At 47.0% G+C, this 18,895-nt stretch overlaps 1 protein-coding gene across 1 annotated transcript in view; it reads right to left on the bottom strand.

Moving 5' to 3' along the window:
- Positions 1 to 18,895, bottom strand: part of Mid1 (calcium-permeable channel component Mid1) — a 141,134-nt gene that overhangs the window by 77,902 nt on the left and 44,337 nt on the right. The window lies entirely within an intron of this gene.

Below are 18,895 nucleotides of genomic sequence, written 5' to 3'. Positions count from 1 at the left end.
TGCACTGACATCGCACAGTACATGGGTCTCTAGAATTCGGTAAACGTTTAGAAAATATGACTCCCGTTCTCTTAAAACTGTACGGAGTACGGCCGCAGTAAGGAAGCAGCGCAGCCCTCTTCAATCATTGAAACTTCGTCTTGACAGTCAGCGAAGCTCATGGCATTATCTACACCTTTAGTTTGCGTTCATTCTCAAACGGTGTCTCTGCAAACTCCACATCAGTCGCCGAATTACCCTTTTGAGCGAGTGCAAAGAGGATATGCGCCTTTCTGTGCAAACACACTATAAACGCGGACAGTTTAGCGAACGCACGATCTTGAGTATACGGGCTACAGATGACAAGACATAGAATGTTTCTTGCTCTATAGATTGATTATATTTATAGAGCTGAATAATACGGTCCGATATCCCCCCCCCCCCCTTTTTGCAAGTTTGCAAAGTCAACATTCGTATTTCTTTTATTTATTTTTTAAAGAGGGACACCGAGAAGAAAAGTGGCGGACAAGCAACCGATGCGTCCAATGAAAAGGAACTTATGCGCTCTTTACATCGTCAAGGAATAAAAGAAAAATATTTGGGGGACGTTTTTGCGGTGTGAATAAGCCTAAGCACCTACAGGCCATGTTTTTTCTTGCAGTGGGGAAATCATTGATGGAGAACAGGTACTTGAGAGCGCGCACTACACCTGCATTTTATTTCATACCGGGCGGAGCACGGGTCTTATAGTGATCTCACCGCTGGCTCCACAGCAGCCTTCTTCTTCCACCCTTGCCTCTCTACAACCAGCACTCACACAACCGGTCCATACACCTCCCCACCCTCCACGCTCGCCCTAGAAATACACGGGATCGCCGATGCCATCACACACTTTTCCGCCCTACCCCCCGCCCCCCAATACGTTGTCTATACAGACTCGCAGGCAGCTCTGCGTGCCTTCCATGAAAGAGCCCTCCCTTTCCCTACCCGATCGGCCTTAGATGCCGCCCTTTTAACATTAAGCCCACGACCGGTGACCCTTCGGTGGATCCCTGGTCACATGGGCATCCCTGGCAATGAGCTGGCTCACCAGCTTGCCTGCGAAACTATACACCGGGCGCCGGGGATCCCATGGACGAGCCCACTGACGGAGGCAGGCGGTCAGGGCTTACAAACGTCCTGTCGACGAATACTACGCGCAGCAAAAATTGGACTTAGCTGATTTGCCACCACCCCACCCATCCTTATCGATCCGTGAAGCTCGCATTCTTCGCCGAATACAGTTTAATCTCCTACATACACCAGCCAAACTTTATCCATACCGGTACACTTCCACACCTCAATGCCCAAACTGTCCACACCCATATGCAGACATAGAACACTGCCCTACACAGTGCCACGCAGCCTTCTAGTCCCCCGCCTATCCTCCCCCCCCCCCCCCCCCCCCCCCCCCACCGTGGCCCATCTGGCTCGCCTCCCTGGATCTGAGGCTGCAACGTGCCCTCGTCGCCTTAGCCCAGGACGTACTGAACGCCTAATAGAAAGGATGTTCCAATAAAAGTGTCACACCACCACCACCACCACCACTTTTCCAATTATATGTCAGTACAGTCACTGACTATGAGAACTTGACCTGTATATAAATTCTGGGGGCAACGTGTAATGCACTGAAGTGAACAAGGTTCAGTAGTTTAATGTGTTTTCGGCGTCAGAAATATTACTCAGTTATGTCGCCGTAAATCTCAAAACGCAACAGAAGCTGCTCAAGTCTCTTGTATTCGTAATTTATTGCGCTTATTGAAAGACACAATAATTGAATAATCATACACACGAGACACATTCATGTGTGTAAAGAGGTGATATATATATATATATATATATATATATATATATATATATATATATATATATATATATATATATATATATATATATATATATATATATATATGAACACTCTCAAAGTTATTTGTAAACATAAATACCCCCGAAAGCAGAAGGTTTGACAGCCGTCGCCGTAGCTCAGAGGTAGAGCACCGGACGCGTAATTCGGAGGTCGTGGGTTCGGATCCCACCGGCGGCATGTGGTTGTTTTTTCTTCTGCTTTTCTAATCAATTAGCTTTAAGCGACAACATATTCAGTAATATTCTTACTTTATCAACACCACAAAAAAAATTAAAAAATCCCCTGTGCTCCTTGGTTTCTGTGGCTGTTGGCTTCTCTCATATTTTTATAACGAGCCCCTCATCCCCTTCCCTTGTTTGCTTAATTGCTTAGCGAGGGCCTCGGTTCTGGCAGCCTTGACACCATAGGAAGCATAAGAGGGTTCTCACACAGCTTCCGCCCTCGCCGTTCGATGGCGTTCTACGTCACACCAGCGGTAACTCAGGACGTTCCACGTCCGCCGCTTACGCACGTGGGTGGCGCTGATGAACACTCTCAAAGTTAGGTTATTTGTAAACATAAATACCCCCGAAAGCAGAAGGTTTGACAGCCGTCGCCGTAGCTCAGAGGTAGAGCACCGGACGCGTAATTCGGAGGTCGTGGGTTCGGATCCCACCGGCGGCATGTGGTTGTTTTTTCTTCTGCTTTTCTAATCAATTAGCTTTAAGCGACAACATATTCAGTAATATTCTTACTTTATCAACACCACAAAAAAAATTAAAAAATCCCCTTTGCTCCTTGGTTTCTGTGGCTGTTGGCTTCTCTCATATTTTTATAACGAGCCCCTCATCCCCTTCCCTTGTTTGCTTAATTGCTTAGCGAGGGCCTCGGTTCTGGCAGCCTTGACGCCATAGGAAGCATAAGAGGGTTCTCACACAGCTTCCACCCTCGCCGTTCGATGGCGTTCTACGTCACACCAGCGGTAACTCAGGACGTTCCACGTCCGCCGCTTACGCACGTGGGTGGCGCTGATGAACACTCTCAAAGTTAGGTTATTTGTAAACATAAATACCCCCGAAAGCAGAAGGTTTGACAGCCGTCGCCGTAGCTCAGAGGTAGAGCACCGGACGCGTAATTCGGAGGTCGTGGGTTCGGATCCCACCGGCGGCATGTGGTTGTTTTTTCTTCTGCTTTTCTAATCAATTAGCTTTAAGCGACAACATATTCAGTAATATTCTTACTTTATCAACACCACAAAAAAAATTAAAAAATCCCCTGTGCTCCTTGGTTTCTGTGGCTGTTGGCTTCTCTCATATTTTTATAACGAGCCCCTCATCCCCTTCCCTTGTTTGCTTAATTGCTTAGCGAGGGCCTCGGTTCTGGCAGCCTTGACACCATAGGAAGCATAAGAGGGTTCTCACACAGCTTCCGCCCTCGCCGTTCGATGGCGTTCTACGTCACACCAGCGGTAACTCAGGACGTTCCACGTCCGCCGCTTACGCACGTGGGTGGCGCTGATGAACACTCTCAAAGTTAGGTTATTTGTAAACATAAATACCCCCGAAAGCAGAAGGTTTGACAGCCGTCGCCGTAGCTCAGAGGTAGAGCACCGGACGCGTAATTCGGAGGTCGTGGGTTCGGATCCCACCGGCGGCATGTGGTTGTTTTTTCTTCTGCTTTTCTAATCAATTAGCTTTAAGCGACAACATATTCAGTAATATTCTTACTTTATCAACACCACAAAAAAAATTAAAAAATCCCCTTTGCTCCTTGGTTTCTGTGGCTGTTGGCTTCTCTCATATTTTTATAACGAGCCCCTCATCCCCTTCCCTTGTTTGCTTAATTGCTTAGCGAGGGCCTCGGTTCTGGCAGCCTTGACGCCATAGGAAGCATAAGAGGGTTCTCACACAGCTTCCACCCTCGCCGTTCGATGGCGTTCTACGTCACACCAGCGGTAACTCAGGACGTTCCACGTCCGCCGCTTACGCACGTGGGTGGCGCTGATGAACACTCTCAAAGTTAGGTTATTTGTAAACATAAATACCCCCGAAAGCAGAAGGTTTGACAGCCGTCGCCGTAGCTCAGAGGTAGAGCACCGGACGCGTAATTCGGAGGTCGTGGGTTCGGATCCCACCGGCGGCATGTGGTTGTTTTTTCTTCTGCTTTTCTAATCAATTAGCTTTAAGCGACAACATATTCAGTAATATTCTTACTTTATCAACACCACAAAAAAAATTAAAAAATCCCCTGTGCTCCTTGGTTTCTGTGGCTGTTGGCTTCTCTCATATATATATATATATATATATATATATATATATATATATATATATATATATATATATATATATATATATATATATATATATATATATATATATATATATATATATATATATATATATATATATATAAGCGATAGGAGCAACGACATGGTCTCATATCGAATTATTTATTAGGTCAACGATTCGGCCGGGAGTTGGCCTTCATCAGGACTGATGAAGGCCAGCTCCCGGCCGAATCGTCGACTTAATAAATGTTTCGACAGGAAGCGATGTTCCTCCTTTTACTTAACTTTTATATATGCATATATATATATATATCACCAGAAATAACAGAAATAAAAACATAACAGGATTTCATTCACGACGTTTCTTCTGGCGGACCAGCCTTGTTTGGACACTCGGAAAAGGCTGGTCCTTCTGCCGAAATGTCTTGATTGAAATCCTGTTGTGCTTTTTAAATTTCTGGTGACTTTATCTTATATCGATCAATCAGCTGCCAAGCAAGCCCTCTCACCGGGGTGAGAGAGCTCGTAACCCCGTGTTGCGTGCAATACAGTACTATTGCACAACAGAGCTTCCTAAGTAGGAAGACAATATGAGATAACAAAACAAGCAAAGACAAGGTATTAGAAACTTTCAATGCCTAAGAATTTTTCACACAGCCGGAAAGCCAAGATAGACAAAAAAAGGTGTCGATTTTTTTTGTCTCCTGAATTATTAGGGGAACAGTTTATTGAAAATTATGTCGTTAAGCCAGGCAGGGTTTGTGGTGGGGCTGCCTGCATGGTGCATGCTCACAGGATAAGGTTGAACGTGACAGACCCCAGACAGATAAGGGTCTTACGAGTACCTGCCTGGGCATGCAGGAATTTTCTCACTGTACGCGGAAACTTATCTTGCAGCTCAGCTTGCAGCATTACGTAGGCAACAACGATAATAAAACAAAGAGAATTAAAGTACGGTCATTGTCCCGCTTTAAGAACTCGACCGTACTGACAGGAGATGGAGACAGCTACACAGACCGAGCGAGGAACAGTCAGCAAAGCGGCCAACAGCGAGCGTTCAAGGGAGGAGGCACATACAAGATGACAAGCGAACAAAGGAGAACGAGAGCATTCCGAAATCTGCGCTTGTGCCGAGGAACGCCGAAAGGGTGCACAATAGGGGCAGGCTTGAATTGAGGTGAAGGTGACAAGTGGCGAACGGCGCCGATGCAGGAGCAATGCAGCGCCGCCTTCGATATGCAAATGCTGCGCTACGAACGGCATAGGCGCCGCCCGAACGAACGCAACCGGGGAATGCTCCACGGCTTCCTTTGAATTCCGGCCTGCCACACCTTGTCTTTGTTGGCCGCCCAGCCCAACTAGGAAGGTGAGGGGGAACTGCGACGAGAGAAAAGGAGTTCTTTATCTGATTTGGTGTTTTGATAGTGGGAATTAGAATGGAAGGCTGTTTACCGGTTGACTATTTTTGGATGAAGTAAGGGCTGCGCCGGTGCCCAGTAACGTTACTAATTGCGTTTATCGAGCGCCGATGTCTACAGATTTTAGGCTCAATGGGCGGCAGGCGAGGTTCACAGGGGAAAACCTATCGGCGTAAATGTGCTGAACAGGAGAATTTGGTACTTCACTGCACGTAGTAACTCAAATTCATAGAGGTATAGAGCTAGCTAAGATTATGCTTTAACTCTGCATTAGGCTTCCATTTTTTTTCGACTTTCAATCACTATGAAGTGGCTCACCATGGCGCGGTCGTCAGGAAAAAGAAAAAAAAACAAACTTTGAGTGGAATCTTGTTCCTGCATTAGTGATTTATATAAATCCTGTACTTTTTTGTCGCGTACAGTTTCTTAAATTTTGATAGTTCCTCTTTAGCCGCCAATAAGCGGAGGGCGTTATTTGATGACTCCGCTGACTCCATGAGATTATCTCTTTTTTATTACATTCCTTTGCCGATTCGAACTCCACTAGGCTCGGAGGGTGAATATTAGGGTCTTATCAAATGCTTCTGCCTCGCCTTTTCTGTACACCTAATCATTGCCGCTTTCTGGCCGCTTCTTCATCGTCCATCGACACTCATCTTTTTCCTTTCTCCTGCGACATATTTATGGAGAAATCGTTAATTTAAAGAGCGATGCTTCGGCTGTGTTTCTACATGACGCTTTAGCATCATCCTTATTGTAACGTGGTCTTCTTACTAATACACCCTGACAAGCAGGAAAGCACGCTTTACAGGCAAAACGCAGGCGCGATCTTTGCAAATGGTATGGTATGGTTTATGGGATTTCACGTACCGTAGATCTATATGGGTTACAAAGTTCGTAAAAGTTCTTAGCACATTGATCTTCCGTCGATTCTTTCATTTAGCTCAAATTTTAAGGGTGTCTACTACATTGCTGTGCTCGACACTGAACTGTACCCCATAATGCTGCGTTGCGAACACAACAAAACAACGCGCAAACTTAGCTGCACTATTTTGTGTGACTATTGCTAATCAGCGTACCAAGCGCGCAGCAAAACTGGAATAGCGTCGAAGGTTCCAGGGTTTGACATATCCGAAGAAAATAGGTCAGGCTAAAAATTTTGAGTAGCATTGCACCTAGTAGTTGGCCTCGATCGACAAGTGGCACCTGTTTTCTGATGGCAACATCGTTGCAATACGCGAGATGCAGAACACATTTCGTAGTGCTCCTGCAAATCGCCGCCCAACGAAACCGGACCACGCGATGAAACGACTACCGTTGAACATTGGAGGACCTGGCAGGGCACACTGAAGGCATCGAGAGGACGAAGCAGGGCAGACTGTATCATGGCAAAAGCTGCCTACGCAACCGAGAGCATCTAAGATAGTAGAGGGCGCTTCGGCGATGCCCCGGCGTCCGAGGTCGGTTCGCTGCTGTGGCTCGCTGTTCGAGTTTCGGGCGGGTCGGTTTCAGCCCCGACAGGAGCAGCAGCAGCTGTGAGGCAGCGGCGAGCCGGCGCTCGGGCGGACGGTCGAGGGGAAGGCGAGGGCAATCGGCAGCCCGCGTAGCCGAGAAGAGAGTAGCGGCTCTCCATGGCCTGAATTAGATTAGTTTAAACGAACGGTTTCCGAGAAGAGCGAGGCAGAGAGCGATGAGCGCGATGTCACTACTCGTCCCGCGCGGCGGCAGTCCGGAGGAGAGGAGGAGGTGACGTAGCATCCTCCTCTACCTCCCTGCCACAGGGGAAGGCACCGGCGGCGCCACCACCGCCAGGGCACGTCCTTCTCTCCTTAACGTCACCCTCTCTTCTCCTCTCCTTGCTGTGCCGGGCGGGCTGCTCTTGTAACAATGCTGGCGCTGGCGACGACGACGACGACGGTGGCGACGGGGAAAACAAACACAGAGGGAATAAAGCGCGGCCGAAAGCGCTCAGAAGACGGCGGAGGAAAGGCTTTGGGAGGAAAGAGGGGAAGTGGCGGCGCACGCGCAGCACTGCCGCCGACGGGCTGTGGAGCGGGTCTCCGGGTCGATAGGGAAGAGGCTGGGATTCGCCTGCAGGCAGCGTGAGGCCGCGTCGGCACCGAGCTCTGCGGAGGCCCCTCTGTCGTCTGCTGTTACGGCACGACCGCTCGCTGGTCGCGTTTCGTCCCTTTCTTCTTTCCTTTTTCTCTCTCTCTCTCGCCGGTCCTGTTCTCCCGCCACATCTCTCCTTCTCCGCATCCTGCCTCTCTCTCCTCTTCTTCCGTTCTTGCCGTCTGGCCCTGTCTGCATTTCTTCGTCTCCCCTCTTTTCCGATCCCCCACGCGTTTCCCTTCCATCATTTCGTCTCTCCTCTGTCGCTGAACCCGCTGTTGTAACGCCGCTGCTCTCCCGCTATTTTCTCCAGAGTTCCTTTTCTATCCCCTGGCCTCCCATCCACCTCCTTTTCGCGCCTTCTTCTCTTTCCCGTCTTCCGCCCCTGCAGCTGCGGAGGTTGCTTCGCCTTTCTCTCAGTCCCCTCTTCGTTTGTGGCTTCTGTTGCTCCCTGCCTTCGCGAAAGCCACCTTCTTTCTCACGGCCGACGCGCTGCCGAGAAGCGCGAAAGCGGCGGAAGTGAACAGAGAGGGAGAGATTGGAACGAGGGCACGCAGGAAAGAAGGCCTCTGCCGCCGCCACGGCGCAATCGCTGGCGTCAGCGTCGTTTTGTTGTGGCTGTGGCGCTGCGACTCATCGCGTCCCGCTCATGGGAGCAAGACTTTCGGTGTTGCCGTTTGCGGTCCCCGTGCCTCGCCGCAGCGAGAAATCGTGGTGGCAGTCCCACGAGAGCGACCGTGGCGGCCGGCATCTGACGACGGTTCTACTCTTCTAGACCACAACACGGGGCATTGCATTTCCACTGGTTCGTCGTGAGAGACTGGAAACGTGTAGCAAACGACAAACCTAACGGACACGTCAATTTGTGAGAGTGGACAAAAACGCGCAGCTGATTTGCTCGACTCGCTGGTGTTATGTGCGACGCGTGGGAAATGTGACTTCTTTTTGACGCATGAACTTTGCGATTCCTTCCTCGTACAGAGGTAGGGAATATAAATCCGACGGAAACATATAATGGAAGGGCATCTTTTTTGAACTGATGTTACGAGAGCGCAGCATAAGCGCCCCCCCCCCCCCCCGCCCCCTTTCCTTCCCTTGCTGCGCAATCCGGGGTAAATTCTTGGAAGTTACTGTCCACGATGATTGTTGTAGATGAGTCCTCTGCGAAAAGCCTCGGAGAAGTTCCACAGTCTAGAGAACGAACGTGCAGGGACAATGGTGCTTCTTGACTGCTCTTGTTCTGTGGTTGTTTTCGTAATGTGCGTTTTCATGGTGTCATGTCCTCGGGATTTGTCTTAGCTACAGATTCCCTGGGACGCAGAGTACACGTCTTTTGTGCCTGTTGGCTATGCAGTCAAATATGTTAGTTGGTGGATCGCGTTAATATGAGCTCGAAGAACAACTGTGATTTTGTAAATCAGATGTTGTAAATCATAAGTACCTTTACTCAGCATCCTAGTCCCCGGAGGTATGTGTCTTCGTAGTGTCTTTGGTTTGGTAAAACTCTCCGTCGACTTCAAGACACAAGACACCTTTTTTTGCGTAGCTTAAAAGTGATACCGAGCCAATTATTCGGAAGCAGTGGTTTTTTAGTCCCACAGTGCGCTGTACATTCCTGATTTGTCTCCGCCTGCACTTGGCAACACCACCTTGTATATCACTTCTGCTAATACGAATAAGTGACAAGAAATGGCATGCGCCTTTATGTTTCTTGTAGATTCTATTTAAATCTAAAGATTCGGAGTACACGACAAACATCTGGGTTACTTGCCGCATATTTTTCACTCACTCTTCTACTACTTTCGATGACGGGCTTGACACTTGTTCCATCTCCATCGTATTTCCTTGTGGTATTATACAAGAAGCCGAGGTTTTCAAGTCAAGCTTATTTTCTTTTCGTCGAGAAGGAGGGACCAGGACTAAGATATCTGAAGGACAGCTTGACAAGGCCCTGGCCCTCTACAGTGATTTGCAGAACAACAGGCGGGAGGAAAAGCAGTTTGGAACGTGCACAGTTTTATACATGGAAGAGTTTTGAACTATTACTTTTGTCCGTATAAAAATAAGATACACAATAAAGCACAACAACAAACAAGACACTCCCTACAATTTACAGCCATAAAATGAGAATACCACAGCCACATAACACGACGACTACCACGGGTACACAGCGTTTGCTGACGCAATTATAGTTTGCAGTAGAGGCACACGTTAGCGGTGCTTATTGTCTTGTTCTCTTGACGCCAGTCCTCTTGTTATAGTACAGAATAAATACCTACTGTACCAGTTTTACGTTTGTGGTTTTACTGCGGCCACATATGGGATCGAATTTCAATTTCCAACTTCAGTGTCGCATGCGTCACTACCGCTAGAGTCCAACATTTACTACACGTCAACGAGTGTTCACAGTTTACACGCAGACACTTTCGTATATAGGTCCTTAAAAATTAACCGTAAAGAGAGTTGGAAAGAGCAGGTACATCAGAAAGCATCGGAGCCACCGCGGTGGCTCAGTGGTTATGGTGCTCGGCTGCTGACCAGAAAGACGCTGGTTCGATCCCGGCCGCAGTGGTCGAATTTTAATGGAGGCGAAATTCTAGAGGCCTGTGTACTGTGGGATGTCAGTGCACGATAAAGAACCCCAGGTGGTCGAAATTTCTGGAGTCCTTCACTACGGCGTGTCTATAGCCTTAGTCGCTTTGGGACGTTAAACTCCACAAGCCAAACCAAACAGAAAGCATCGGATATTTTCAACTGCACTGCATCATTCTTCCCTATACAGTGGAGTATTCTTTTGGGTCACATACAGGCGACCCATGAGAAAAAAGTGCACAGTTACTCATATATGCTGCTGTTTGGTAGCGTGGATATTGCGTGTCCATAATTTGTTCATTTATGCTTTTATTTTTCACTTACACTTCCTGCAGAGACCCGTCAGGAGGAAATCAGCCGACGGGTTTCAACCAATTTGATATCTGGAGCCTACACTGAACACCTAATTAACCTTTTAGTGCCCAGACCTATTCGGGAATATATATATATATATATATATATATATATATATATATATATATATATATATATATATATATATATATATATATATATATATATATATATATAGGCCAGCGTGGCAAAGTAATCAAAATGATGAGATAGTCGTTCCTGTAACAGAAACAATATATAAAAAGCAGACATAAGGGTGATCGCAACAGGAAGAAACACGTAGGAAGCCCCAAGCTGCCTATGTTTGGCTGTCAGTCAGTTTTCTGCGGCGCTTCTAAGGCAGTAAGTGGTAAGCATTTGAGAAGATGGTAGCCAGACCCACTGATCTCTCTTTTCTGCTCCTCATTGTAGTGGGCGTACTTATTAGGAGTGCCTTTAGATTGCGCGAAGAGATATTTGTATATTGCATAATGCCGGCTACATCAGTTCGACGGAAAACAGTTTAAAAACTAGTCTTGCATGAATAAATATGCGATTATTTCCAGCAGCAGTGGGAACCTTTGTTACAAGCATAGCGGTCGCCTTGTGGGTTGGACATACTTGCAAGCGGAAGGTGCTCGGTTTGATTCCAATTGCAGCAGGGTGCCCGCCGGCTGTGCAATAGGTACAAGCTTTCGCCCGGCCTAGTGCGCGGCTTTACTGCTGTAAAACGCTTGGGAAAAGGGTCTTTGGCCAACTCTCCCCTCGGCGGGTCGTTGATGCGTCGAAGCCCTAAACCCGCCAGGTGCAGTTAAAGCCCAACTGTGGCCTTTTTTTTTATGGCGAAAGCCTTTAATGCCTCGTCGTTGTCGACAAAAGGTTGTCAGCTGTGGTGTCACGCTTTTTCTAGACGGACCATAAAGAAAAATATTTGTGCACGATGGGACTCGAACCACCATCCTTCCGTGCCGTAGCCGAGCGTGCTAACGGCTACGCTACTTCCTTTTTTTTTTTTCTTCAACATGGTATTTATTACAGTGATGTAATGTTCTATGTACATGAACTATATACAAGCCATTATGAAAACAGTGGTAATCAATACATATTCAAAAGACATACACTAGAAAAGGGGCAATGCAGAGCACATCACTAATAGTGAGTGCCACTCCGGTTCGTACTCAGTCTGGGCATACACGTCTCTTAAATGAACAACCATTCGACTGAAGTGATCCTTTGTAGACACAACAGGTTCACAGTGTCTGTCCATCATGCGGGTTTTCTAGAGGCTGTGCAGTCCAATCAGAAAGAACATGTCCAGGGGTTCATCAACAAATGGCAGCGCAGTGAGATAGCGAACAGAATGTGGAGTCAGATGAATTCTTTTTTTAAATGTGCGTTGCAGGATATCCCAGAAGAGTACTGCATCTTTGCGACTAATGAAACAATGCTCAATTGTTTCTGGTTCATCACAAAGGCGGCAATTAACGGTAGACATAAAAATGCCCTTTTTATCTAACCATGTTCTAACGGGCAACGTACCGGTGTGTAACTTAAAGAAAAAGGTCTTTGTACATGGCGAGACTGGCATCTTACGGACTCTTTTGAGTACGTCATGCCCCGGTTCCTGCCAAAGCATGCGTAGTTCTCCTTGTCTAGGACGCTGGAGAGTGTTTGCAGAAAGGCGTCGAATCAGACGGATGCCTCCCAAACGCCCTTCAGTGTCTCCAGCATTTACGATTCACAAACAGTTTTGTACTTAATTAACATCTTAACCACACATCAGTGACACAAGCAGCAACGCCACGCTAAAGACGTTCGCCTCACCGCACTTTAGGTCAACAAAGTGCCCCTCTGAATTTTTCAGCATACGCCTTGTATGCGGGAGGAGCGGAGTTTGGTGCCCAGCGCAGCCGAGTGACCACCGGTCTTTCAACGGGTGCATGTTTTCCCTCGGCCTACGCTGCGCAACGGAGCATCAAGTGAAGATGCGCTATTCGCCGCTGTACGTAGACAGAAAGGGGATAATGGAAGAGGACGGATTTTCTACCCCAGTAGCAGGCCGCATTTTCGCTAGGCAGTCATGTTGCGTGCAACAAAAAAATGAACTCCACCTCCATCGAAACAAAGCCGACAAGCACTTGGAGAGCAGCATCCACTCATCCTTCAAATTAACAAGAATTTTTTTTTTTTGATCGACGTAATGCTGCGCCAACAGTCACAACAGGACGTGTGACATTGTCTGATTACACACTGAAAAGTTAGGTGGGTTTTGTCTTTAAAAAAAAAAAACGCGTCATTTAATGTGGTCTTCGTGCTATTTCGGGTTCAAGGCCTCCGTGCCGCACGTAAGCTATGAAGGACGGAGTAGTGGAGAGTTGAAAATCGCAATGCGCATTTGGCATCCACAAGGACGTCAAACAAACAAGCACAGACAAACAAGAACCGAGCTTTTTTCACGCTACGAGTGACTATGATTTTCAGACGAGCAAAGCAAATCAAATTGGTTTGTGATTTGTCAGAACTTTCCACAGCTTTCTTTCCAACGAAAAGTGATTGCGTGTCTCGGCGTTCAGGCATGAACAATTAAACTGAATTGATCATTTTAATTACCGTGAATTTTTAAAGCATTCCTATTAGCACTGCGAGGCCTGTGAGGACACTTTTATTCTCGTTCCCGTAGCCTGAAGCGGCCCGTATGGCAGGCACCGGCCAAATGCCAGAGACGAAGTTATAAGGCCACACAAAGAACGCACGGTCTCAGCTGGTATCTGCCCTACATACCCTATTTGGATGTGCCTAAGGCCTGACCTTGCCGAACAAAGACAGAAAGTACGACGACCGACGTTGACTATGCACTTTGGGTGCACGCCAGTTACTCCTCACTGATGCAGGTCTATCCATCTATAAAACGAGCAAAGCCGAACACAAAATACCAATACTGGAAAAAGCGCATCGACAGATTGAGAAGAAGCTTTGCCGCGTGAACTACAGAAACCCGCCTGCCGATTGAGTTTCTCAGCCGATGGGCTGGGTTGAAGCCACATAGAGGATGAGAATGTAGCCGGAGGTGGAGCAGAGGCATGGAGATCAAGCCTGAGGGCATCATCATCATCATCAAGAACGATGAAGCTGGAGTAGGAGTGTCTCGAGTGCCATGTCTTAAGAGGAAGAAGAAGAAGAAGTGGCTCGGATTGGAGAAACGGCATCCTATCTGCTATGCACCCTGGCCAATCCCCCGCCGTGGGTATGTGCCATTCAGCCTGAGGACATCATCATCATCAAACGGCATCCTGAAAGTGGCCTTCGCGGGAGCAAACCTGAGTTCCGCGTTTGGGCAGCGTGCTTACAGTCAGTGACGAAACATACCGCACCTGTCGACGATCAATAATTATCTCCACTCAGCTGCCCTGTCCATTCGTATTACCAACACTCGTAATCGTTGACAAATTCGTTATACTTTCTGCTAACTTCAGCTGTGGCATTTAGTGTATGTGCTCGGGATGCCGATTTTACAGCTTCGTCTGATAGCGATTAGGTTAAGCGAATAGTCCTTATTGTGACAACTGTGGTACAGTTCGATGCGTGCAACACATTATATCGGAATTCTCAGCTTACACGGACGAAAGAGCATATTATGAACGTCATATGGAGTATCTCACACACCACCAAAGAACTGTGCTTTAGATCCGTCAGCCCGCCCTGCGCAGCAGCACCGTGCAATGGAATTTTTATGTGCCTCTTTGGAGTGAATAGGACTAAACAGACACACTTTAAGCCGTCTTGCATCGCCCTTAATATGTAATCATCGTGAACTTTTTGTTTGCCTGTGAATATCGCCTGCCAGACATTGGACTTTTCACAAGCTTCAAAACTTTGATGTATAGCCGTCTCAGTTATATGACCTCATATTTTTATTCGTTTCTAATTCTTTTACTTTGCTAGTTTCTGTAGCATTTTATTTCCGCCTTTCTTTCCCAAAGCAATTCCTCAGCTCACAGTAGCTTGGCAGCGCTGTTTGAACATTCGCTAAATTCTTTTTCTTTCATTAAAGATCTTCTCTCTCTTTCTCTTTCTGTCTCTCTCTCTCAGTGTTCCCATTCCGAAGTGACGCCACCGTAATTCGTTTTTTTTTTTGGTTAATAGTTTGGTTTACGGGGGGTTTAACATCCCAAAGTGACTCAGGCTATGAGAGACGCCGTAGTGAAGGGCTCCAGAAATTTCGACCACCTGGGGTTCTTTAGCGTGCACTGACATCGCACAGCACACGGGCCCCGAGAATTTCGCTTCCATCGAAATTCGACCGCAGCAGCCGGGATCGATCCCGCGTCCTTCAGGTCAGCAGCCGAACACCATAACCACTGAGTTGCCGCATTTTAAAAGGGTAACCACTGGCAGCTGTGCCCACCTTCTCCTTCCAAAATTAAAGCAACGTGAATGGAAATTGACTGAGGCCGAACAGAACATCAATGCCTGCTGAGATCCTTAATACGTGGAGAAAAAACAAAATATCTTGATAGTTAGTGAGATAAAAGGTTGAGCTTTGCGGTGAATTGCGATTCTTCTGCATATTAAAGTGCAATTCGAAATTTAAATCGAGTTATTTGGTGGCCCGAATAACACTCTAATCTGGAGCTGAATATCTCACCTCTCGTTCCTCCCGCGATGTGCACAATTTATGCACCTACCAGCCCAAGCAGCTACCCCATTGAAACTATGTAACCAATGTTTTTCCCATGCTCTCTTTCTTTTCTTAACTTTATCTCAGTAATCGGTACGGAGCGTAAAATGCAATATTTCTGCAACTGGCAGGACGTCCCTAAATTACAGTGGAGTCTGACCCGAACCACACGAGTCCTTCAGAAACTATCAGGTGCATAGTTTCAACCCAAGTCCATTTATTATGTTTACTATTTCTCAAGGTCTTTTATCATAGATTTGTTTCCTTATTCAAGCAGCGTAGCGTAGGCTCTAGCGTTCGCCTATAATGTACCGCACGTGCACTTTTTACACTTCTAACAAATGCATTTCGCCCCTTCAGTACAAGCATCGCGGCGTCCACTCAGTGATGTTCCGTCCTCTGTACAAGTTAAATTTGTCTTTAGCCGGCTGTCTCAATGCAGGATGGCCCGAATCATACCAATTCATAAAGAAAGGGGACAAGCAAACTATTTCTAATCTTTGACCAATTTCATTCACTTCCCCTTGCTGCAAGTTACTTGAACACATAGCTTCGTTATCTTAGCTCCTTTCTTGTTGAAAATAACATTTTACCACGTGTACTACAAAGCTGAAGGAATAGAATGTCCACTATGACTCAGATAGTTACGGCAGCTAATAAATTTCAAGTAGCACTTTATAGATGACGGCAGGTTGAAGTTATTTCAGACCTTCGCAAGGCATTTTACACAGTTCCCCCAGAGTAAAGTTATCTTTAAACTAAACAGCATTGCCGTTCCTGCTTACCATGTTAATTGGGTTAACGCTTACCTAAAACCCAGGACACAGTATGAAGAGGTTAAATGCTGCAAATCTATGGAAATTCCAGTTAGGCCAGGTGTACTTTAAAGGAGCGTATTAGGGCGGCTGATTTTTTTTTTTAATTTATGTTAATGACCTGCGGGCTGCTATTTCCGAGAATATGTCTGTCAGGCTTTTTGTAGATGCTTGCATTCTTTTTCAGAGCATAAATGAGCACATCGATCACTGCATCTTAAAAAAGCCTCTTTTAGCTGTTCATCAATGGTGCGTTACAAGGTATATGCAACTCGTAAAATGTTAGGAGAAGGTAAGTGACGCCAACCAAGTAAAATACAGGAAAAAACACGACGTTTCGGGACCGGCTCGGCCCCTTCTTCACGGTGTGACTACGGGCGAGCGCAGCTTGGCTTTTTAAGCCCCTGTGTGGAGGACCTGCGGGTCAATGGCCGCAGCCCATGGACGTAGGGCTCCCTGGGGACTCTCGTTCCCTGGGGACCCTGGGGACTCTCCCCTCGTTCCCTGGGGACTCTCCCCTCATCCTACGTCCATGGGCTGCGGCCATTGACCCGCAGGTCCTCCACACAGGGGCTTAAAAAGCCAAGCTGCGCTCGCCCGTAGTCACACCGTGAAGAAGGGGCCGAGCCGGTCCCGAAACGTCGTGTTTTTCCTGTATTTTACTTGGTTGGCGTCACTTACCTTCTCCTAACATTAAATTTCCCAACCAGACAGACTTCTGTCGAATGTTTTCTTTTGAGTTTAACTCGTAAAATATCTCCTAAAAAAGCATTTTAGTTCCTTCTCTTAGAGCCTGAAAAATCATTCCATTATGAAGGTAACAAATCATAAATACTTAGGGGCTTCCTTAACAGATGACTCACCATGGACTACCCATATTTCAGACATTTGTTCGTAGGCATTTTTCAGGCTGCGCTATTTTAGGCGGACGCTTAGAAATGCTCCACACACAACACTTGTTGGGTCTAAATTAGAGTACGCTTCGGTCTTATGGAATCCGTTCATAAAGAAAGACATTTACCAACTTTATCTGGTGCAAAAGAAAGTCGTTAGATTTATTTATAACCAATATAGGGGGTTGCGCTCATCTACGTAACTAATGAAAACCAACCACAACACACTACTTGAGGTACGCAGCGAAATGTCGCTTTTATTGTCTATACATAACCTTTCAACCCATAACCAAAACATACCTTATACGAGCTGTTAACTAGCCTTTGCTTGAGTGAATGACTCTTGTATTTAATTTTATTGTTGGCAACCTCGTTAACTGTGGTTATTTACGCCAATCTTTGTTTTCACGCTTTGTGTAGTCCCTCCAGCATGGACCCTAATGTTGGCCTGCAGCATTTTGAAATAACTTTCTCCAATCGAAACTCGATGAACGGAAAGATAAAACATAAATTAGAGGGCAGACTGGCTTTTCCCGTGTATAGTACGGGAAGGAATCCCTCATTTCATCAAATTAACCTACTGTCAAAAGCCCACAAAGCGTTGTGGGTCTAACTTACGAAATTGACCGCGGACGGCCATCCTATAACCTCTGTTGACTTTCGATTGAAAGTTGGCAAATGCCTCTGCAACGGCATACCGATCCACGGCAGCAGCGGCTGCGGATAGTTTCCCCGCCACCAATTTTGCCAGCGGTCGCCTGCGTTGGAACCGATGGCCCCGGCAGACGCGGCAGGCGGATGGATCCTGCGACGTGCGCCGGAACTAGAGGGGTCGCCCATACCTCCAGCAGAGAGAGAGAGCATGTGAGAGAAGGAGAAATGAATGCCACGAAAGAGTAGTGGACGCGTGTGCGCCCATATATCGGAGGAGAGAAATTTGATTATACCGTGGAGAGATCTTCCCAAAGACGTCCTTTCAGCCACGCCGCCAGCCGATAGTCGGGTTCGAAAGCAAACGCATGGGACAACAAACAGCGAAAGGAAAGGAAATGAACGCCAAGGAAAGAAAAAAGGTTCAACAGCACCGAATAGCAGAGGTGCTCTTAGATCACTGTGGGTAGCGAGAGGGAAAGAGAGATTACTATTTTCTTTTCTGATTCTTCTATTCAATTTTTGCAGCTTTCGCGTCTTCCCCAAGCTCCTGTTTTAGCGTCGCTTTATTTTCATTTCTTTTTCATAGCTCCTCCTTTCCGATGGGAATCAGACGGGTCAGCGCAACAGAAAAGGGTTGGAACGAGGCCGAGGATCGGAGGCAGACAGTCAAGATGCTCGACGTCTCCCGGTGAGCCCAGACTCGGCAAAACGCACCCCTTCTCTCCAACCTCCCCTCCTCCATTTCCCTACCCTTCCTACCCTCTCCTCCAGACGCATACGCACAACTGCCGCCTCTCCACCCTCCTCATATACCAGTTTCCGCGGGGACACACGAAAGACCTGCCGATATATGTAGGCACGCAGCGTGTGTTTCTTCTGCTCTTTTTTTTTATCTTTCCCACAACCCTATGCTTATCGTCGCGACTTCAATCTCTTCTACCTAGGTGCACGAGACCTCCTCTCTCTCTCTCTTTATAAACCCGATTTTATTTCTACTTCTGCATTTCTTCAATCGGCTTCTCCTGTGCTCGCGTTTTACTTCGGCGCTCCCTCTCTTTCTGCTCCAGCACTACTACTGTTTTTTTGGCTCTGTAAATTTTACTGAATTTCACTTTCTGTGTCTGCGAATTTTCACTACTCTCGATACGCTTCGGACGTCCCCCTCTTCGCATCAACCCCGAAACACGGCAAGCAAAAAAGTGTTCGAACCAAGTGGCTCAAATAGTCGCTGCTTGCAGCACCAAAGGAT

The sequence above is a fragment of the Amblyomma mixtum genome, chromosome 5 (genome assembly GCF_055824585.1).
Source record: "Amblyomma mixtum isolate Tamu chromosome 5, ASM5582458v1, whole genome shotgun sequence".
Taxonomy (NCBI): Eukaryota; Metazoa; Arthropoda; class Arachnida; order Ixodida; family Ixodidae; genus Amblyomma; species Amblyomma mixtum.
This window is presented reverse-complemented; position numbering and strand designations above follow the sequence as displayed.